Raw genomic sequence first — 24,733 nt, forward strand, 5'->3', positions numbered from 1 at the left:
GGAGACAACATATAGATGGATCTTTTTTCTTATATAGTCTGCAAAGTTGTTTCTTAAATTTGGGAATTTAATCCATTGTTGTTCAATGTTATTACTGTAACAGCAGATCTTACTTCAACCATTTTATCCTTTGGTTTTGTATGTCATATCTTATTTTATTTATTTACTTTTTGCCCTTTTAGTTACTAATAATCTTCATTTCTACACTCTCCTCCAAGCCTCTCTTCCTGTCTGTTCCTTTCAGTCTATAAATCTCCCTTTAGTATTTCTTGTAGAATAGGTGTCTTTTTTTGTTTTAACCAACTCTCTCAGTTTCCATTTACCTGTGAATATTTTAAACTCTCCCTCATTTTTCTTTTTTTGGCATGGGCAGGCACCGGGAATCGAACCCGGGTCTCCGACGTGGCAGGCAAGAACTCTGCCTGCTGAGCCACTGTGGCCTGCCCTCTCCCTCATTTTTGAAGATAGTTTTGGCAGGTAAAGAATTCCTGGCTGGCCATCTTTCTCGTTCAATTCTGTAAATATGTCATAGCACTGCCTTCTTGCCTCCATGGATTATGATGAGGAATTGGCACTTAGTCTTATTGAGCATCCCTCATATGTGATGCATCGATTTTTTTCTCTCTGCTCTCAGAATTCTCTTTATCTTTTATATTTGGCATTCTGATTAGTATGCATCTTGGAGTAGTTCTGTTAGGATTTATTCTGTTTGGTGTACATTGCATTTCTAGGACATGTATATTTATGTTTTTCATAAGAATTGGGAAAATTTTCAGTTATTATTTCCTCAAATATTCTTTCTGCCCCTTTTTCCTTCTCTTCTCCTCTGTAACATTCACGATACGTATATTTGTACATTTCATTCTGCATTCAAATCCATGAGATCTGTTCAATTTTTCCATTCTTTTCTCTATTTGTTCTTCAGTCTATGCAGTTTGTATGTCCTATGTTCTAATTTGCTGATCCTTTCCTATGCCTTTTCAAATCTGCTGTTGTATGCCACCAGTGTATTTTTACTCTCTTCTATTGTGCCTTTTCCCCCATGTGTGCTGTTATATTTCTTTGCATGCTTTCAAATTCTTCTTTATGCTCACCTAGTGTCTTCTTAATATCTTTTATCTGTTTAGCCACATTTTCCTTCATCTCCTTGAATTGGTTTAGGAGATTTGTTTGAATATCTTTGATCAGTGTTCCAAATTCTGTGTCTCCTTTCACTTTTTAATTTGTTCCTTTGCCTCAGCCATATCTTTCTTTACCTTAATATGGCTTGTAATTTTTGCTGATAGATAAGCATCAGATTATCTTGATACATTTAACCTGAAGTTTAGTTTCTGTCTCTTGCTTTTGTCTCTTGGTTTTGTTGTTGATTAGCATTGTGTAAAGACTCTTCTTTGAAACTTTGTTCAACTTATTCTCAATCTTTAGAATTACCCATGTTTATCTGACCAAAACAGGGCTAGAGAACCATGAAGGGGGTGCAGACCGTTTCCAAAGGGTCCTGATGGAAAGGTAGGGAAGGAGACCAAAGAGCCTTTACTTTGGCTCTCTAAAAGCTGAGCTTTCCTGGCCTGTGGAGCAGATGATGCTATTCATCCACCTGTTCCCCACAGCCCTAAAGCAGGTGTGTTTTTTTCCCAGCCTTCACAGACTCCACCCCTGTTGAAGGTGGTGTTGAAACAAAGGCTGGTGGAACCCTGACCATGGCAGCCAGAACTGAGGTTTGGAGCTAGGACCGCATGATCCAAACTTGCAGATCAGAAACCATGCTCACTTACTGGTGGTGCCCCTTCCTGTTCCCAGGAAATAAAATGTCTGCATCCTTCTCTGTTTTGCAGCAGCAAGGTACAGTTACTGTCTGTACCTGAGGCTTCTTGCCTCAAGCCTGGGGCATGGTGCCAGACAGTGAGCCATTCACTTACAGTCTTTTGTTTGTTTGTTTCTTTTGCCACAGCTTCTCCGTATCCCCATCCTGTTCTTTTCTGGATGCTAAACAGTGCTTCCCTGGCCTTCGGAACCCCAGAACCGTTGTTTATGACAGTTTCTACTTGTTCGCTAGCTGCTTTTGGAGGAGAAATATATTGCATAACTCCCTACTCTGACAACTTCCCTGCAGATCTCCTACAACTTGATTTTTCCTGCTAGTCTCCCCAGTGGTTTTATTTCAACTGTTTTTAAAGAACTATGATAATTTAGTAAGAGTCCTCTCTTAGCTATGCTAATATTATTACTTTTAGGTGGCATAACTGGCTTAAATATAGGCGTAGAGATCTGCCAAATTTTTTATAGCAATAAGTGAATGTACCAGGCAATGGAAAAAGCATTGGCATGGAGTCAGGTAAATCCTTGTTTCAAGCTTGAGTCTATTGAATGAGCTTTAAGACCTCTATCATCTTTGAGCTATATTTTCTTCCTGTGTAAAATAAGAATTTATAGAAAAGGGTTATATGCAGTAAAAATTAAATCACATTTATATTTCTAACCAAATTACAATGTTCCAAGCCCATATTCCCTTTAGTAGCAGGAAATCCAGTCTTTTTCCAACGGCTCCCATTATCAAAATTTCTGAAAATTTAAATTTATACTCTCTGCCTTAGAATGGGGCAGCAAATCAGATGATGCCTCAGGAATGGACTTTAAAATTGCAGGTCTCTCAAAAGATATTGACATCTGCTATCTCAGAGGCCCCCAAATCTACCTCTGCTCCCTGCTGCCCCTCTGAGGGAGGCTGCAACCTGCTCCTAGCTCCCTCTGTGCACATTTGCATTGAGTGTCCTGAGAAAAAATGTCAAGAATGGATTCTTAGAATGAGAGACTAGACTGAGCATAGATGATGCTGTCCCTCTATGCTACACTTAGCCAAGGTATTTTCTATAGTGAAAAGCATCTCCCCAAAGCAGCATTGCAGTGATTTGTGTTCTAGCTCTTTTGATTCTTACACATCTGACTATTTTCCCATAGACACAATCCCTAGTACTGAGTTTGCTCTATCCAGAAAAATGGTGGCAGGAAGAATTTAGATAAATCTCTAGTTGACAGATCCATTGAGTGTTTGTCATGAGATGCCAGCTCTATTTAGGAGAATTTTTAAATCTTTTGTAGATGGTTATAAAGAACTGTGATCTTCTAGGAATTATGCTACAGTGTCACTAAAACACAGTACTGGTCCAGATTAAAAATTTAAGCTCAGCTTCTTCTCTGCATAGACTAGGAGTCACTAAATTTGCAGATGTTTTTTCTTAGGACCCATCATATTACAGATTCTGCTGAATTGATATGATTTTTCTAAGCCTAGAAGATAAAGGCCAGTAAACAATCTTAGAAAGCATCTGGAAAAGAAAAAATGGTTTATCAAGTTTTCAGACAGAATTTTGAAGTCTTAGGGCTTTCTTCACTGTGTCAAACATCTTAGTGTGGACCAGCCAGAGCTTTCATTTGGTGGTAATAGCTCAGTATCTATCTAAATATATTAAATAAATATATACAGCATTGGATTTTTTTATCATTTAGGGAACAATCTCTATTGCCTATGATTGGTCAAATAGAAACCCTTAGTATTCCAATAAATAAGTGGTTCTTAAGTTTTGTGGATGACACACTTCTTTCCATTACAATTAATATGCATGAAGTCCATAAAATGTGGTATATAATAAATATCAAGAGAGTTTTTGGTCTAAGGAGCCCAAATTGAGAACTCTGAAGTACAAATAAACTCATATATGGGAACATAATTTTCAGACGATGCTAGATTGGGTTTTTGTTCTATCCTAGAAATAATTGTCCACAATCAGCTGGATTGTTTACCTTCAATCCATTTGAGTGATAGGTTTAGCCACAATATTTGATTTGGTGCCACAGATAGACTTAAAAAATCCTATTTATATTGCATAGTATCTGAATTTAATTTGCTCAATTTACGTGTAAAATTATTCTCTCTCATCTCCCAACTTTAACAGTTGAATTATCCTTCAAGTTTATTACATAGTATAGAAATTTCTTCTTAGCTTCTTAAGTCAACATAGTATCAGTAAAACAAGCAATGGTTAATTTATGGCCCAGAGCAAATTTCTGCTATAGACAAAAAGGCTTATAAAGTAAAAATAGTAATGACTCAAGTTTGACAAGCTTTTCTTGATTTTTAAGTGTCATCATGGAAGGAATAAAATAAATGTTTAATATCTAGTTTTGAAAAGATTTATAATATTTGCTTAATTTCCATGTTTGCTTCTTATTTAGAAAAACTGGTGTATAGGCTCCTCTTGGGAATGTAGGGACTATACAAATATTTTAATCCTCACCACAGCAACTGATTTTTTAATATTACAAGCATATCAATAATATATTTGTAAATCTGCCAGTTGCAGATGGAAATTGCAAGGGAAAAAGAATTGGTGGGTTTATGTTAAAATAAGCTAAAAGAACAAATCTTAGACATTTATTTAGAAATAGTACTTTTATTGTTAACTCTCAGTATTAATCTAACCTTCCCAAATAAAACATCTTATATTACTGTGCATGCAGTAATGACAAAAGGTGAATACAAAGAGGGCAAAAATTATTCAGCTCAAGCATGGATACAACCCAAAGCAAGTAAAATTAATATCAGATATTAAAATGGTAAATATTTAGGCAATAAATCTTGAAATATCAAGGTGACCAGAAGGTCAGTTTCCACATTTGTTAAATGGTGCCCAAAGAAGCCAGTCTAGTTTTTCCTCTTCCCTCACCAAAAATCATTTTCCAAAGAAGAAATTAGTATTTTATTAAAATTTGGCTTTTTTTTTTGTATTTTCCAATGTGCAGCCAGTATCTGAGCAATATAAAATGCATGCAAACCTAGAAAATATGCAAAATACATACAAAATTTTAACCCCATTCCACAGTGCATCAGAGGAACAGCAGAAATAATTGCTGTCAGTTTGTACTTTTTTGACCAATAATTCTCTGCATTTCCTGCAAGTAACTTGAGTGATGCAAATGACCTTATTTTTACAGCATGCTTTTATTAAATAGTTTATTATTTTGGCAGACTAATAAAGATTTTGGTATTTGCTTTTATTTGCAATAATATTACCACCACATAAAAAAGGATTTTATGTTCTTTTTGAGGAACAAGGAGGATAAAAGTGGTGATGGATAGCGCAACTGAGGCATCAGCAATGAGCTGGAAATGAGACACATAAATATGAAAGCAGAGCTAAGAAAATAGAACTGCACCCTTGGCCTTTCTTAAAAGAACATGCACACTTCATGGTTCATTCACACTGCTACAGAAACTCCTTTTGTTTCCAATGAATCAGGGAATGCATGTAAAGTCTGAACTACTATTTTTACTCATAGCCCAGCCTGACTCCTACTTAATTAGATTCATTCTAGGAAAATATTTGCAAGTTTTCTGAGAATTTTTTGTTTTGAGGAAAAATCATCAATTGAAAAGATGGTGGGTAGAAGAGGAGTAAAAACAGGTTTAATATTTTGATCATTATTTAGCACAGAATACAGATATCAAAGCATTCTACACATTAGCATCTTTAGAGTCAACTGAGCAATTGTGTAGTATTTAAGGATATACAATGTAGATGGCTACGTAATTGAATATGTCTTTAAGGGCAAATTATATTCAACATATATATAGAAACATGGGGCAGACTATATTAGATGGAGGCTTTGGGGATTATAGCATCATATCTTGCTATTGATGGCATGTATTTATTTAAAAATTATAGTTGTTTGCATGTTGCCTGTTTTCTGATTTAATGTCAGTATGTAAATTTTACATGTCAAATAGTATATATTATTGTCAGTGGAGTATGTTTAGCATTAATTTTATCTTCTTCCATTAATAACTTGTTTCCTCATAGCAGTATTTAATTGTTACCGTGAATGAAAGAGATTGTGATGAAGAGACCAAAGGGAAGGTAAATCTGTAATTCCAAACCAGAACCTGTATTGGTACACAGTAGCTTTTAGCTCAGTAATATTCAGAAGTGAAATTATTTCTCTCTGTGCATGGAACTGCAGCCAATATATGGAAGTAGGAGGAAGTAATATATTGTGAGCCTAGAAATCCGCTGCTTCATTATCGACATGATTCAGATCTTACAGAGGGAGAGAGCTCTACCATTTGGACTCCTGTCGGAAAATCTTACAATAGACATGATTCTGACAAGAGGTTGGTGGTAGCAGAACAGACTTAACAATTAATGGTATGCCAAGGCTGAGTTCAGAGAATTGCTTTACCCAATGCCAATCATTCATTCCTGGCAGTAGCACTTCACATCTTTCCTGGGATGCCATCCAACCACAGTGGCATCTAAAATATATCGAGCAGTGTTGTTACAGTTGGAGGTGAAATTGAAATTTGCGCCAAACAGAAGTGACAAATTCACATGGCTGAGTGTTGCCTAGCAATCAGGTCCAAGGGGGACGTGGCAATTCTGCCTTTACCCATGAGGATGTGAAACGGGGGGGAGAGAAACAGTTACATTAGAGTTTGGGTGGTCTTCCAAGTAAAGCCAGGTATATGACATGCTTCATTTTACTGCTAGGTTATAAGGAAGTAAAGGATTAGAGTGGCATAGGGAAAGAAGGGCAGCAGCTGAAGTTGATAGGATAAGCAGCTTTCAAGGCTGAAGTTCTCAGCAATTAACCTGGGGGAGGGGGAAAAGCATCAAGATGCCAAGATGCCAGATTTGCTGCAGAAATTGATGGCAATTGGCCATCCTGCTGCCTTTTGACTGCAGGCCTCTTGATGCACCTCTGTTCAGCTGGCACTTAGCAGCTGGGTGGCCCCAGGGTAAAGCAAGCAAATGGTGGCTTTCTTTTCCCAGAAATCCACCCAAGAGCAAAGCTCCCAAAAGGGCAGCTTGACTCAAGAGATTAATGGAAGAAATGGAACACTCAAGCTGACATTCTTGTCCTATGTCCACTCTCATTTTCATTTTTGTGTTCCTCATTCCACTTAGTTAGTAACTGTCTTTTCTTCATATTGTATACTACTATTCAAACTCCCCCACACCCCTTCCTCTAAAATGTGAAGTGACTATAAAATCAATGTTTAACATAGGAAGTAGCAAATGGCTATATCAAAATACCAATTCTGGGGAAGGAGGCATAGTGTTGGCTGTATAAAATTTTTTCAGGTCCCAACCTGAGAAGTTTTGCACAAATAATTTCTTTTTCTGTTTGGTTTGTTTGTCTGTTTTCTTATTTTGCCACTCTTATTTGGAAGAAGCATAGACCTGGAAATGAATAGGGTGGATTTGACTCTTTGATGGAGGAACTTATAGAGGCATCCCCCTTTGGCCTTTGACCATTTTTGTTGTTGTTCTTTTTTCTATTGAACTGCTGGGACCTCATTAACCTCCTGAGTCTAGTCTTCACAGCATAAGACAAGCACCCAACCTAGGTTGGTCTTTGTTAAAAACTTTGATTTCCTGCTTGGTGTCCCTCCCTCCACACACCTATTCGTAATGAATTTCAGACCCATGTAAGTACACATCCTCAATATTGCAAAACTTCAGAACAATATCTCTGGCATTTGGCTGAATTTATATGTAACCTCTTGTTTTCTCAACGTAACTATAAATTTTTGAGGGCAGAAACCATTTCTTCCAATTATTATCAGATCAGATAAACATCTGCAAATGCAAAGTGCTATACAATTATAAGATATTTTTGTTATTCTTATTACATGTAGTGTGCTGTTCATTTTGCAATCAATGTTCAATAAATGCTGGTGAATCAGTGGATGGACTGAATATGTAAAACCACATGTAAATTTAAGAGAGTATATAGATCATAAAGTTGGCTAATAAAGATTAGTTTTTTGAATTTTCATTTTGTATCATTCTAAATTACTCACATAAGTTGTCTAATCCTCACTACATTATCAGGTAGATGATATTCTCATTTAAAATGAGAAAATAATTGCAGAGAGGTTAAAAGTTTTCCCAAATTGTTTATAAGTGGGGGAACTACTTTGTAACTGGACACGAGAAGTTATGTGCATCCATGGTATTAATTAATTACCCATATATATGAAAATGTAAATTTTTGATCAATTCTATTTCATTTCTATATGCATAAAAAGGTAAAGAAGAATGCAGTCAGTGGACTCTTATTGTAGGCAGAATAATGCAGCCCCCCAAAGATAACTATCTCCTAATTCCTAGAGCCTGTGAATATGTCAGGTGAGGTTGCACATAGAGTTGAGGTTACTAAGAGAGAGATTATTTGGTATTATCCTGGGATCCCAGTGTAAACACAAGAATCCTTAAATGTATAAGAGGGAGGCAGAAGAGTCAGACTGATGCATTGTGAGAAAGATGTGACTGGCTGTACCACTGCTGGCCTGAAGATGGAAGGAGGCCATGAGCCAAGGAATACAGGTAGTCTCTAGAATCTGGAGAAGGCAAAACAAAGGGTTTCCCCCTCCACCCTCCAAAAAGAAACATAGCCCTGCTTGATTTTAGCCAAGTGAATCCATTTCAAACTTCTGACCTCCAGAACTATAAGATAATACATTTGTGTTGTTTTAAACCATTAAGTGTGTGTTAATTTATTATAGCAGAAACGGAAAATTGATACAGCTCTCAAATTCGAAGTTACAGAATCAGTTACAATTCCTTGTTAATCTAGGACTGGAATTTAGTAACAACTTTCCAGAGTTGGAAGTTGAAAGTCCTGGCATACTTTGGATTCACTATTAATTTCACCTTCATTTGAACTATGTATGAAGAAAGTGCCTCTACGTATAATTCTATAAATCCTGAACAACAACCTCTAAAACAAGCAATATCTCTATTTATTCTAAGTACATCAAAGGGTTTAAAATTATAAGCATAGACACTAGAAATATCCAGAAAAGACACAAAAGCCTCGCAGTCCACAGCGCAAGCCTTTCTGCCCTGTCGCTTCACCTTCCTTTATTTCTTTTCCTCTTCTTGCCCGTCTTCCTCCATCTGTCCTTTGTTAACCCAGAAAATCATCTCCTCAAGTCTGATATTTCTCTGGGTAAAGACCCATAAGAATGTATCCCAGTTTTTCTCAGTCTTACCATCTTAATATTTCTATCTCTCCTCCTTCTTTTCCCTTACAACAACAATAATAATAGCTATTATTATATTCTATGTTTATTAAGTGCTTAATATATGCCAATATGATAAATGTTTTACATTCATTCCTTTTTTAATCCTCATAAAACTCTAGAAGGTGAGTATTATTATTGTTTCTATTTTCTAGATTTAAAAAAAAGTGGAAATTTAGAGGGGGTTTGTAACTTACCATAAGTCACATAGCTCAGCAGTGGAAGAGGGGCTGTTCAAATCCAGACAACAGTCTATCTTCAGGTATGCAATGTTAACTTCACACTCAGCTGCCTTCTTATTTGGTTTCACCCTGGGAGAAGTATCACAGGAAGCTGCTAGACCCCCTGACAGTAGGAAGTGCCTGAATTATGCTAGGGAACATGATGCTAGTGGTTAAGCGTCAGCCCTGAGTAGGACCCTAGGTGGTCAAGAAAATAAACAGACTAAACATGGGGGAGGTAAGAAACCCAGCTAGGAATTTAGCACTGGAAAGGCAAGGTTATCCATATCAGAAATTAGACTCTGAGAATCTCATTGGAGGAATCATGGCTTATTTACTGTCATATTTTCAGCACTTAGCACCAGCAAGCTCCATCAATGATTCTCAACCCAGCTTGATGGACCACCCGAGATGTGATGACAATGATGGGAAATCCATGAGTTTTACAGCCAGTGTTCCAAAAGTCAAAGGATATTATCCATCTACGATTATCAGACTGCACAGGCTGTTTAAAAAGACAAATTTCTTGACTTGGGCTAGAATCATACCAGTTCTGTAAGATTATTTACTGGTTACTTCATGATGACCAGAAACTTTGATTAACAGATATATATATCTGTTATATATATATATATATATAAAAAACTATATATATTATATATATATAATTAAATGGGAAATCAACTATCACTTAGAATGAATTTTTCTTGATAAGCAAAATATTTCAGAACAAGTGGACATAGATTATAATGAATTGTTAAAGCTTTACTTGATAAAAAAATTGAGAACAAAAATGTACACTCAAGTTTTTATTGGACGTTAAGTGATTGATTCAAGTCTTGTATCTCCAAATTTTCCCAGGTTTAATTTACTGCTTCTGTTACAGATTAATGGGTTACTTCTTTTGGGCATCATTCCTTAGTGCTAATGTGCTCTTCAGCTCAAGTTCTGTGAGAGGCCACTGAAGGAATGCAAATTTTACTTAGAGAAGGGTTAATTTTATAGAAAGGACTAGTGTTTTTCAAAAGTTAGATCAGCTGGTGCCAGTCTGTGATGAAATTTTTATTGTTCTGGCAAAAAGCAATAAAACAAACAAAAAATAAAAACAAAGTGGTGAGCATTTTATTTAACTGAGCCAAATTTAATAAGGCATTATCTTTTATTCAAGATTCTTCCTACTACTTTGGTGTCAAATTGTCTTTTTATGATACAAAAGTGATAAAACATAGTAATTGTTTATTCAAATGACCTTGCATGGAAAAATGAAAAGTGTGAAAATAAAAAGTTGGCAACCCTATGCCAATTTCCCAATTTTTCAAGCTGCTGATTAATTTTCAGGTTCATAAAATTTGGACATCTATAAACCACCAGCCAATAAATAGTTTTTATTTTCTATCATTAGCACTGACGTTAGCACTAACAATGCTGAGAGCAAACTTTCTGAAGAGGAATCCCTGATTGTTGAAAAATACCCAGTTATTAAAGCCTCATCGCCTTGCTTAGTATCAAAGCCTAAATAAAATAATAAAATACTTCTCTCTCTGAAGAGTAAAAGATGTAAGAAGAAAGACGGGGCAAGAATCAGGACTTTTTCTGCTCCTGTGGGATCCCACTGACTGAAATATTTACAAGTGTGGAAACGCCACAGAGGAAGCCCACTCGTTGGAGAAGGAAGGTTGGAATCAGGCTTGTAGCTGCTTCACTAAGCTGACTCAGAAGGAACCTCTGCCCTGATCTAGCTCAAGGCATATAGCTACCAGGACTATTTGAGCAGGCAATACAAAAAAGGTAAAACACCAGTGGTGCTTTAAATGTCAGAGGTGCTGCTTGAGTTGCCACACTCCCAACAGAATAACACAGCCACATTTTAGAGCATTTTCACGAAATTTTAGCAGGTATATTGTAAAAATGGAGAGTTATATTCCAAAAAATTTTAAAGTCATGCATAGAACATCTAAATAAGGCTCAGTTTTGATGACCTGTTGACTAACCGTTGAAGACATTCCTATTGTTAATTAATACACAAACTTTTATAATGACTAGAGCTGCTTTTGACATAAGAATTCAATAAAGATACTATTAATGTATAAATCAGTTGTCCAATGTAAAGAACTGTTACGTTGCTACTATTTTTCTTATTTTCAGCACTATTTTATGTATTCTTCCAATTGTCTCTCTGTGAAATGTGACTTCAGAAATAATGCTTATTTGTGCATGTCAACTATTAGTGTTATGTATCTGACATGTTGTTGTTCAGAATGCCAGGGGAAAAAGGGAACCTGAGAACTGACTCTAAGAGCTGATGGTATTAATTTCTTATGAAAACCAGGGACTTTTATATTTGGAAATTTAGCTTGTTCTGGTTATATTAGGCCCCATCAATAATATTAGATACTTGATTGGTCTGAACATAGATTCATATTTGAGGGAACATGAAAAACAACCTCATGTCAATCAGTGTCAGGAATCGTTGCAATAATATAATAGAGTCAACAACAATGATATTATTGAAACCTATATTCCCAAAGAGAAAGAACATGGTCTCCAACCTGATGGGATTATCTGATCCACAGTTAGGATTTGATATTTTACTACTTAGGAGAACATCTCATCCTTTTACCTCTCCTTCTGAATTGAGAATTATTAATTGCCCATATGGTGGTCTATTTATCTCACTGTTAGAGAAAACAGGAAGGAGTTTCACCTCTTTCTCATTGCTGTGCATCATCTGTGATGGGATAACCCGTATTGAATTGACTAAGATTCGCATCAAAGCACCACAGAGGCACGCACCAGTCTTCTTCAGGTTTATTTTGATTATCTGTTTGTATTTATGTGTGTATGTGTGTATTTGGTAGTGTTGGAAGGGAAGATAAGCACAGCCATGTACATTTTGATTTAACCCTTGAATCCTATAAAGGAAAATTTAATATTTTGCTCTCTTAAACCAAGATTATAGATCTAATTACTCTATTACAACATGAATTGAATGGAGAAATCTTTTTCTTTACTATTTCATATTGTATTTTCACTTTGAAAATTATTCTTAATCTTTTCCCCCATCCCCAAAGGCCTCAAGATTTTCTAGATGCTCTTACCAGTCAGGGTGTATCTCCAGGTATATGTGTGCGAAGGGTGGGGAAAGGTGGCACACACACCTCCTAACATCTACTCAGCTTTAGACTTACTGTGGAATCCTTCAAAGGATACAATATTATGCTTTGTTCATGTCCCAAACAAAATTTATAATGGTAATTTTTTCATGCTTGTTTCAAAATTTGGACATTCTGGTCTAAAAAATACACATGGCCTCAAAGTACCTGAAGTACACAGAAAATCCATGGTTATTCAAGTGGCACTCCCTGACCAAGTCATATAAGGTAGGGTTTTTATTTTCATACTTTCAGACAAAAAATTTTAGACAATGAATACTTAGATAACTTCTAAATCAACTTCTCTTGGAATCAGCATGTGCTCTTTTAAGGAAGGAGAGTTATATAGATTATAGTAATGTGCCAGATTCAAATGGACCACTCCAAGAAAAAACTGAAATTTTTTGTGTGTATTTGTGTACCTCCACATGTTTAAACGTCTAATCCAAAAGAACCCATAGAGACTCCTAGGCCTATAGTCAAACGTAGGTGCACAGATTCTTACTTTATGATCAAGCATAATTCTGCCACCATCAACACTTTGCATTGGAATAGGATAAGCTGGTGTCACCAAACAGGAAAATTAATTCACTCAATCCTTAGTATGCTCATGGAAGCTATACAATTCATTATAAGCATATTGCCAATACAAAGGCAAACAAACAGCAATGTATCTTATTAAAACTAAATCATTGCAGGGAGTCGAGCTGGTGGAAAATATAGTGTTATCTAGTCTTGTGCATTCTGAGTTGTACTTGTAAATGACTTACTGTATGCTAGGTTCCACTCCAGTTCCTTATAATTTACACAAGGTTATTATACATTGTATCTCTTCCCAAATCAGCTATCTCCATAAAAGACTCATCGCTTATAGAGCCAGGGGAGTGCTTGAGATCAGTTGAAGATTACTCTGTCCACAGGTGGAAAAGGTAAAGTAAAAATTATTCCCTACCTATATGCACAAAGAATGCTGATTCCTAAACATCAGACACTCCTAAGCCTCAACCTACAAAGATCCTCATGGCTAGTCTCAAGAATTACGTGATTGGCAGATTGGAGTAGATAGTTCAACCTGTCATGAAGCTATGGTACCTGGCTGGTTAAATCTTTTGCAAGCTTGCTGCTTCCCACAAAATTCCCCACAGGATCTCATGACAATCTCACTTTTATTGAGTATCAGGAAGAGCTGTCTTCCTCTCTCACACACATACTTTTAAAAAAAAAATGGATATATTGTAGCACTCATTCAAAGTTCCCTCCCTGTTAATTATTTTTCCTCCCTCTTAAATTTTAATATGACTTCAGTTATATTTTCTACTTCAGAAACTATATTCTTGAACCTATATAGAAGTGATACTTTGAGTTCTATATGCTATTAGGATAACCAGCTGAAAAGTATAATATTCAGTCAACAGCATTCTAACAAGTCTGTCTCTTAGAAAGCAAGGAATTTTTTATGGCAACTAGATATGAGCTTTAAGAAAGGAAAGATTTTAATGTTTTGTTCACCATTATATCTCTAGCAACAGTTTTGAACTGGTGATGTGTCATTCACCATGGAGTTTACTATGTATTTTTGTATGTGTGCTCAGAAATCCAGAGGATAAAGCTTGTAGCAACTTTCAATAAAGGATATACTGGTATCTGTTATTATCTTATATTTGTATAGAATCCGAACAGGATCAAAAGAGCCTGTTAGGAATATATTTGATTTCAAATAGCAGAAAACTGCCACAGTAGTCCTAACAGACAGGGTATTGTCTCCTGAAACAAGAAGGTTGGGAACAGGTAGTCAGTACTAGGCAGGTGAAGCAGCTCAAAAATGCCACTAGGAACCTACACTCTTTCCATCTTTTTGTTCTGCCAGGCATAGTTTGTAAGCTTTTACCCTCAAGTGTGGTATCTTATTATTGCAGGAAGGATGCTTGTCTTCATGTCTTATGCTCATATTTTAGCAGACAAAAAGGAAAGATGAAGGCATAAAGAGGGAGGCAGGAATGGGTGGTTACTGTGTCAGGAAAGCAACAGCTTTTCCAGAAATCACAGCAGATGTCTGCTTACGTTTCATAGAGCAGGACTGTGCCACATGATTAGGATGCAAGGGAATCTGGGAGAACAAGCATTTTTAGCTGGACAGATTGCTGCCTCCCCAAAAAAGTCAGGGTCCTATTGATGAAACAGAAGTGGAGAAGGGTATTGAGTAGGCATCTGGCCATGTCTTCCTCAGGGCTGAAGTGAGGAAATTAGTTTAATTAACAGAATATAAAATCTGAGCAAGACCCCTATTATTTAACCCTTTTGTAAAAGAAATTCAGTCAGAATAGTTTTGGGGGCAGCAATTTAAGAGGATATTTGTCATGACTGAGTTAATTCAGACCTGATATCTTTTCATAAATAATTTAACAAGTAGGTGAATATTTCTTGAAGGGTTTTCAATCTGCGTTTGCGACTTAGGTAAAAACTAGTTATTGCCTTCTTTCTACTTGGAACTTAGGTCCTCTGAACTTCTTTCTTATAACCCCTTCCAAATCCATTTTCTCTAAATAGCCAAGAAGTATTAAAAAGGAATCCTACCAAAATGTGAATGGTTGTCAAGTTCTTCCTGTGTTGTTCTGTTTTAGAACTATTTACAGTTTAATGGAACAATTACCAAAAACCCAATCTCTGATTTCAGAAACTACTGAAAGAATGCCCAAGAGATAAGAATGGGAGCATCTTGACCATAGCTGCTGAGGCCCTATAGAGTCAGTCAATTGACTTTCTTATCTAAGTATATCACCTTGTTTTTATTTGCTAAGAGTGGCATAAAAATATCAATACTCTTTCTCTATTTAATACTTGACAGTGTGCCAATGGAACAATGATTTCTTTAGCAGATGACCTATGGGAATCTTGTGATTTTCTGATGCTTTGTTCATAGGAATACAAGCAATTTAAAAGACTCAGGAGCTGGAGATGCTCACATCTCTAATAAGGTTCAGACCCTTTCCTTGAATCTGTCAGTGTTTCTTTTGACCAAATATTTATTAATACATTGTAGGGAGATGTTTGGCAGAAAGGTATATGTAAGTTGGTCCTCCTTAAATTTAAGAAACTAGAAAGGGAAGATGGAATAAGTCATTCATGAATAACAAAATGAAGACTGTTGTGGGTTTTCAGAAGTATTATAAGTGCATCCAGAAAGTCTGATCTTGGAAACAACTTTACTTCATTTATAAACCACAGCCTTATCATGATGTATTTACTGCTGCCATCCTAAATTTTCTTCTAACTTACCTTCTCCTGCAGGCTTAACTCTTGGCAAAGAAGAAGACTTGAGGGAAATATACAGTTGACTTCTCATTGTTGCAATATTGTTTCAGCCTTGGAGCCAGTCTCAAGGAGTGTGGCTACATATCCCAGAACAATTCTTTGCTTTTACTAGAAGGGCTCTGAGGGACCTTACACCTCAGTAATGTGAACAGAAACTCTTGTTCTAAGGATTCACAGAGATGCACACACTTCCCTTACTCATGTTGCTGGAAGATCTCACCCTTAAAGAATCATGGCCTGGGCTCTAGACATATAAGGATAAAGGACATCTGAAGACGCATCGTCTCTACTGTGGTAGGAGACCCATTTTCTCAATCCTTTTATCTCCCAGCCATCAAGGTTGTGTAGGTTTTCCTCTCTACTGGACTATAGAAAGCCCAAAGCTTTCTGCCCTGAGATAGGAGTCGGGGGTGAAGATGTGTAGCATGAATGTAGATGGGTCTTTTTCAGAAATTGTCAAAGGACAAGGAATGCCAGAAAAGGATGTCTTTGCCCACACATGGGGCACATTGTCCACTGACTGTCCAAAATAAACCATGTTAGGCTTCTTGACCCAGAGAATATCCCTCAGGAATGTCACAAGAATAGTCCCAATTAGTGATTACTTGAGTGGGGATCATGTACTTAATGATGAGCCTCTACTCCCAAATGGCATGAGCTCTTGTATAATTTAGCAGGCAAGGACACTTTAAAGCAAGAAGGCCATACTTAGAGTAAGGGAGTATTTGTGTTCTTGCTTACACATGTGCATGCTGCTAAGGGTGAGTTTGAACTGGAGAAATACAACTAGATTTAAAAGTGGGATAGAGTTAGTATTTTTAATGGCTAAAAAGCTCATTTTAATATATAAAAAGACATTAAGACCCCAGAGACATAAATGGATAAAGGACATGAAGAGTCAACTTACCCAGGAGAAAATAAAACCAATAAACAAATGAGGAAAATGTTTGCCTTCAAGAGGTATCCAAGTTGCAGAATTAAAACAACAAGGATCCATTTTATATCTACTAAAGAAAGCAAAACTTTAAGAAATGATACTATGGAATGCTGATGAGATTGTGGGGATGCGAGTAAAACCGGCTGCTTAAACCCTTTGGAAACAAATTTGATGGTTTTATGGTATCAAAAGCCTTGGAAAATGTTTATGGCATGCTAAGAAGTACTTAAATAAAATAATAAAAGCCATTTGAACATAGAGTAATTACTATATTTATGTCTAATAACAAAATTAGAAATAATATTAAAAATTAGGAAAATAGGTACACATTACAAAATAATACAATAAAATGAAATATGTCTTTTATAATGAATGATTATGATATTTTCAAATATGATACAGGAAATAAAAAATAAAAATTATGTTGATTGTGATTATAGCTATGTAAAATGTATAATTATGCAGGTTAACAAAAACTAGAAAGTAAATATATGAAAATTATAACAACGTGTTAGTGTGGTATGATTTTCAGAAATTTATTTTTATTCAAACATTTATTTTAATGTGATAAAAATAAAAAATCTGTAATGAGTTACTGAGAAGTCTCAACTTGTTGAGGGATAAATATGAAATGAATTTATTTTTGTGATGAATCTGTACTATACTGATCTCTCCAATTTTTTAAGGGGGGTGGGGTGGGTGCGTGGTCTTGGAATCTAACCGGGGTCTCCCGCATGAAAGGCAAGCGTTCTACCACTGAATCTCCAATTTTTGTTGTTAGTATTTTAACCATATCTCAGTCCAATTCTACAGCTTTACTTTATTTTCAGTTATCACAACTGTATCTTTCTAGTTTGTTACTAAGTCATGAAACCTTTGTAACTTCAATCTTATATTCAATTCAAAATCCTCATACCCTCCCTCCAGCTTCAGTTAGACTTTTGACTCATTTTCCTGCACGTCTTCTCTGGTGAACATGGCTTTTTTTCTTACATGTTTCCCTTTCACTAAGCTGTTCTTTATCTAATGCTAACTGGCTATAATTGTCTTCTGGTTTCTTGAAAGGAACCAGAGAGGCCCTCTCCATTATCTCCTGGTATGGGAGATAAGGTTGGCCTGAATCCCTTCTTGTCTTGTCATCTGTCCTATTTAGGATCCTGCTAAGTGGAGTCTCTTTATTTCTTGGAGGGTGGGTTGATACCAGTAACAAAGCTCAAGCCCAGCCATCTTACTCCAGATCTTATGTATGAAGTCATGGCTCATGGCCCCCACCTAACAGTATAATGCAAGCTATTTCACTCTCTCTCTCTCTCATACTATATTCCTCCAGTCATTAGCCATGCTAGCAACTTATTTTCCATAACCTTTGTTATTTTGAAATAATTTCTAACTTGCAAGATAATTGCAAAAATAATGTAAAACTCAGAGAACTCCAACATTCCTCCCATTGAGATACCCAGATCTGCCAATTTTAACATTTTGCCACATTTGCTGTGTCATTCCATCTATCCATCTATTTTCTAAATATTTGAGAATAGGTTGTGTACATTATGCTCCTTGAACACTTAACACTTCCATGTTCTTTCCTAAGAACAAAGATTCATTTACGTAGCCACCTTGAGTACAATTATCAAGTCCAAGAAATTTAACTTGATATAAGGTTACAATCTGTATTCCAACTTTTCATATGTCCCAATAATGTCCTTTTGAAGAGTTTCCCTTCCATTATTAGATTCAATCTGGGACCATGTATTGCATTTAATTGTCATTGTCTATTTAGTAGATCTTTATTTTTCTTTCAATTGAGGAAATGTATTTACAGCATGCTTCTCAACTCAGCTACTCCCAACATGCCATTCAGTGGGATTAGTCAGATTGTCATTGTTGTATCACAATCTATTACTAGGTCTTTCCCATCACCCTAAACAAAAGTTCTGTACCTGTGTCAGTTTGAATCTGTTGTGTACTCCAGAAAAGCCATGTTCTTTAATCCTCATTCAGTATTGCTGGATGGGAGCTTCTTGATTGTTTCCATGGAGATATGACCCACTCAATTGTGGGTGGTAACTTTTGATTAGATGGTTTCCATGGAGATGCATCTCCAACCATTCAAGGTGGGGTTGCTTATTGAAACCCTTTAAGAGGAAACCATTTTGGAAAAAGCTTTAGAGCCCAAGCAGCCTGAGTCCTTTGGAGATGAAGAAGATAAAGGCCCCCCAGGGAGCTTCATGAAGCAAGAAGTGTGGAGAGAAAGCTAGCAGACACCACCATGTTCACTATGTGCCTTTCCAGCTGAAAGAGAAACCCTGAATATCATCGGCCTTCTTGAACCAAGGTATCTTTCCCTGGATGCCTTAGTTTTTGGACATTTTCACATCTTTGCTTTAATTTGGACATTTTCCCAGCCTTAGAACTGTTAACTTCAACTTAATAAATTCCCCTTTTTAAAAGTCATTCCATTTCTGGTATATTACGTTCTGTAGCTTGCAAACTGGAACAATAATCATTATTCATTAATCCCCCACTAGCCCCCATCCCATGGTAGCCTGTATTCTATGTTTTGACATTATGAATGTGAATATGACATTTATTTTGTGTAAGTGGATTCATATGATATCTGTCCCTTTGTGTCTAACTTATTTTACTCAACATGATGTCTTCAAATTTCACCCATGTAGTGGCATATATCAGAACATCATTTCTTTTTAAGGCTGAGTAATATTCCATTGTATATATTATATCACATTTTGTTTATCCATTCATTTGCTAATGGGCATTTGTGTTGCTTCCACCTTTTGGCTATTATGAATAATTCTGTTATGAACATTGCTATATAGATATCTGTCTGAGTCCCTGCTTTCAATTTTTTTTGAGTAGACAGATAGAAATGGGATTGCCAAGTCATATGATAATTCTGTGTTTAACTTTTTGAGTTTGAGGAAGTGCCAAACTGTCTTCTACAGCAGTAATACTAATTTACATTCCCACCAACAATGTACCAAGGTTCCTATTTCTGTATATCCTCTCTAACACTTGTTTTCCACTATTTAAATAAATTTAAATTTTAGTGGGTTTGAAGTGATATCTAATTCTGGTTTTGATTTACATTTCCCTTGTGGTTAATAATGTTGAGTATTTTTTCCATATACTTACCGGCCATTTGTATATCTTCTTTCTAGTGCATGGCTCAGTTTTTAATTCGGTTGTTTGTCTTTTAGTTGTTGAGTTGTTGAAGTTTTTTATGTGTTCTGGATATTAAACCTTAAACCTTTATCAGACATATGGTTTCTAAATATTTTCTCCTATTATGTTGATTGTCTTTTCACATTCCTCATAATGATATACAAAAGTTTTAAATGTTGACGAAGTACTGTTTATCTGTTCTCTCTCTTGTTGCTCATGTAATAATTCATTGCCTAATACAAGATCCCAAAGACATTCCACTATGTTTTCTTCTAACAGTTTTATAATCTTAGCACATATATGCGTCATTGATCCATTTGAGTTAGTTTTTGTATATGGTGTGAGGCAGGGGTCCACTTTCATTCTTTTGCATATGAAATCCAGTTTTCCCAGAACCATCTGTTGAAGAGCTTGGAAATTTTTAAGTTAATGATGATCAGCTTTCCCAATTTAGTAGAAGGCAGGATTGTTCAGACATTACCAATCATTGAAAATAATTCACCTGGGGCATTCCTCTCTTTATTTTGGCAAGAAATGATACCAGAATTTTTCTTCCTCCATGGGAAAAACTGATGGGGAAACAATAGTCTTGCTTTTCAGCTTTACCACAAATGCACCCTCCTAAAAGCTGCACCTCATTTCTCACACCCTATCTTTCTCTTACATCATTCAAGGTGATGGTGATGGTTTTCATAGTTGTTTTGAAAGGGAACTCTGTAGAAAGATGCTGGCTCCAATAACTTAGAACCTGGATATTTAGATGCCAGGTTAACACTCAGCATCTAATACCATTTAAAACACAGAGATTTATTTATTTTTTAACTACAGAAGTGTAGTTAATTTGCAGCATTAAATGCCCTCATACTAGTATAAACACAGTGCCATCAACCCTTCATTGACTGAATTATTAAATGCTTTTGACAAAGATCAAGAAAACAGTTCAAAATATTATTGAAAGCATCCTAACCCAGTCACATATATTTTATTTTCAGAGTTATTATCATTAAGTCCTTTTGGCTGAAAATCCATTCTCTCTCCCAAATACTTGTGTGTATATATCTTTGTCGATCTCTTGGCTAAAATTGTTGCAATTATGAGTATGGTGGGAAAGTTTAGGGAGAGGAGAACAAGAGTGATGGAATAGATGGAGAGATGGGACTTTCAAGCAAACTTTACTTATTCTAGATTTATCATGGTCCAGCACCATCATTCACTTGATAATCAGCATGAATTTTGTGTTTCCTTTTCACGGGCAATTAAAGGACCAGAAGGCATAGATCTTCTATCTCTTCAGTAAAAAGTCTAGTTAATTACCCAACACTAAATAATACATATAGTACTAATTCTGAATCTTTTCCATGAATTAGACAGAGACAATGGTACAACTTCAAATAAACCAGTTCTTCACCATTAGAATTCAAAATATTATAGTAAAAACTGGCTTGGGTCCTAAAACTTAAAGAAGTGGAGTGAGGGAGAGAGAGAAGGGTTTTCTTTCATTGCTCCTATTTATGAATTTTTTTTTAAGTTAGAAAAATTTCACCAAAGTCTGTGAAGTGCTTTTGAATTTACCCCAAATGTTATTCTAATGAGGTTATTTATATATTTTTAAACACTTTCTTTTTCTCTTCTTATGAATTTTGCTTGAGATGTGCATCATAGATGGATACATTTTTAAATTGATCAGCTTGACATAGCAGCTTAAAATACAACATGTCTCTTAAGACCCCCTGTCTTTGAAAAGGGGGATCATGAGGTTGAAATGGCTTAAGGCAGAGCTAGAAAAATGACCTGTATTAATATCAGTAAGTTTGTTTTGCTTTTGATCATGTACAGACAGAAATAATGTCTCAAAAGGGAAATAGTTGTGTACTGTAAACATGTCTCCCCATTGTTCTTTTAATATTCTACAGTGAATACTGCTAATGATGATTCTTTATTTAGACCTATGTGTTGAGTTTTATGAGACTTTAGAATGATATGTGATTGGAAATAATAAATTCAGTAACATATAAAAAATTACATGCTAGACAAAGCTCTATTAGCTGCTATGGCAAATTGTCTTTGGAAAGACAAGAGCTGAAGGATCTGTCTACTATAATTTTGTTCTGTATATGATGACAACTTTACCTCCCACGAAAAAATAGCCAAACAGCGTAAACTTAAGTATCAATGGGCTGTGAACAAACATTTGACCATTCTTGAAAATTATATGTGCTCATTTACATATTTTATCTCTACCATTTATTTAGCTCTTAATTGCAAACTGTCTTGTTTTCTATTTTAACTTTACATGTACTTATAGGTTTTCTTTTCTGTTCTATATCTTTGCTGTTTCTCCCCTGTGATCACAATATAACAGGAAATTAAGAAGAACAGAAGACAATCTCCCTACATCCCAGGGTCAATCTCTCCTAGTATTCTATTTATGTGCATTGTACCTTGAACTTCATGTCTTCTTGAACTCCAACTCCCTCTAGGAGTTGTGATCCCTACAAACTTGTGATGATTTCTGAAAAATTGCTGAACTTCTGTACTCAGGCATTATTTCTTAAATAATGTTAAAACAGACTAAGAAAAGACAAGGTGGAGAAAGACAGTGGGGGGTGAGGGGGAAGAGTTAAAATGAAAGAAAAAAGAATAAAAAGAAGAATCTTTCCAACTCTTTGCAGATTGACTCTGCTCTGGGGCACCCCCTCAGTACTCAGCCAGGCTGTTTAAATCTCAACCTCAGTCTTTACTTCCTACCCTCACTGAGCCTAAAGATCAGTTAGAGCTTAGGGTCTTCTCAGGTCTTTTCTGAGCACAGGTTCACTAATGCTCTTTTCAGATATATCTAATTTAGTTTAGTCCACCCATTGCATTTTTTATTTCAATTACTAAAAAGAAGTTATTAATTTGTTTATCTCACTTGTGCATACAAAATATGCTTGTTTTAAAGTCTTTTCCAATCTTTTCTATGGAATCACTTTAATATGAAGCAAGTCATGTTCTGATTGCTGTTTTTATTGATTTCTTTCTTAGTATTAGATTCCTTCGGGTTTTTGAAACATCCGTTTGAAAGCTTATTTTGAGCGCAGAGTTGTTTTTTCTCCTTCTCACTCTGGCTTAGTCCCACTTGTCTAGAATATTTGAGGGTTTATCTATGTGGATACTGCTCAGCAAATATTCTTGTTCCTTTCTACATTTCCCAGCCTTCTTTACATTTGTTTTGGGGTTATTTGACCAGTTCTCTCAAATGGAATGTGAATAGAAGTGCTATTTATCTCCTAGACCAAAGCAGTTAAGAGCATGTGTGAAAGAGACATGCTTTCTCTCTTATCAAGGGATGTACAGAACACTGAGTTGATAGAAATGCTGGACAGCATCATTCCAGATTCCCACGTTACTGCTGAGGAACAGGAGCCAATGAAGAACACCTGACTACATTAGACTCTTGTGAGCACAGAATTGTTGTCTAAATCTGCTGAGATTTGGGGTTTGTTACTGCAACATAGTTTATCCTACACAGACATCCCACAATCATTCCACCCCTACCCCACACCAATTATTGCCTCTAATCCAGAACCAGGTTATAAAATGATGGCTTGAAGTTCCTGCCCTGTCATAATATTTGGAATATCAAATCATCAATCACCAAAGAAATAACCAGCAGGCAGGTTATTTCAGTTCTTATTATAAGACTTGCCTTTGTACTCCGAATTTCCCAGGCCTGAAGCTTTTCTCTAATATGAGGTAATATTCAGCAGAAGTTTCCCTAGCCACTGATTGCAAATCATAAACTGGCTCTGGCCCTTAATCTGGAGTGCTTTAGGTTCTGAAGCTGAATTGCCTGCTGCCAGTCTGCTTTTGGACCTGTCTGGTGCTTGGGAAGCCAGTGGGTTCAACCTCACTTAAGATGATGTATTTGTTTGTGGTCCAGTGATATGCTTATCTTTAATATTTTTAAAAATCTGAGTGTCTCTTTTTTTATTTTATTTTCATACTTGTGTTTGGAGTAGAGGAGTGTGTCATGTCATGAATTTATTTCATTAGCTTGACTAGAAGACTTTTTAAATGCAATTCTTCAATCTGGAGTTTGAGAACTGGCATTCATATAAAGCAATGATGATTCAGGCTGGCCTTCTCAGATCCCTGTGAGAGTGGGAGAATGTGAAATTGTTTTAACAATGTCTTTTCACTTTTATTAAATTTTTATCTTCACTATCAGTTGCCCACTTCATACTCTGACAACTTTTATGATGCTTCTTAAGAGATGTTTTGCAAGATGTATTGGAAACGCTAGTATAGTGATTCTCAAATATGAATGGCATATGATCTTTTGAAAGAGAAGAAAGTTCAAGAACCTCCTTAATGTGATTAAAATTACTATTTATTGTTAATTATATTTATCTATTAATATGTACAGACATGAAACTAGGTATAAACTTACATTTAAAGCTCAGATACAGTTGTTTAAAACAAAAATTATAAGTCAAATACAAATGAATCTGTAAAACCAATAGTATACAGAGTAACACATTTACTTTAATACGACAGATGATGTTGCTCTGCTGAAACCAATTTGATGCTTGTAAATTGAACACAGTAATGACTATTAAGTTTCATTATATCAGAAAAATCATGGCAGAAAGTGATGGCATTTCAGGAGAAGCATTTGAAGAGAGTTTAATAAAGGGACTATTTATAAAAGTATAGACAGTTTAGAAGAAATCAAAGAGGTTGAAGAACAGCAGCAGTTAAAAGCCATTATTATCACGCTGAGACTGTAGAGGCAAAGGAAATGGTAATTATCAGAACCTGGAGAATGTGGCTCCAAGTATAGGAGAGGAGCAATTTAGAG

The 24,733-nt window shown here is 35.8% G+C and overlaps 1 long non-coding RNA gene across 2 annotated transcripts in view; it reads left to right on the forward strand.

Annotated features, from left to right (window-relative positions):
- LOC143655881 (uncharacterized) overlaps nucleotides 1-24,733 on the forward strand; it is a 109,822-nt gene that overhangs the window by 43,195 nt on the left and 41,894 nt on the right. Inside the window, exon 3 of one of the 2 annotated variants that reach the window (XR_013162327.1) lies at nucleotides 15,747-17,181. The exons of the other annotated variant lie outside the window; for it this stretch is intronic. This is a non-coding gene — a long non-coding RNA (uncharacterized LOC143655881). Of the gene's footprint in view, nucleotides 1-15,746; nucleotides 17,182-24,733 lie in introns of those variants that run through there. 2 annotated transcript variants of the gene reach the window in all.

This window comes from Tamandua tetradactyla, chromosome 14, assembly GCF_023851605.1.
Source record: "Tamandua tetradactyla isolate mTamTet1 chromosome 14, mTamTet1.pri, whole genome shotgun sequence".
NCBI lineage: Eukaryota > Metazoa > Chordata > Mammalia > Pilosa > Myrmecophagidae > Tamandua > Tamandua tetradactyla.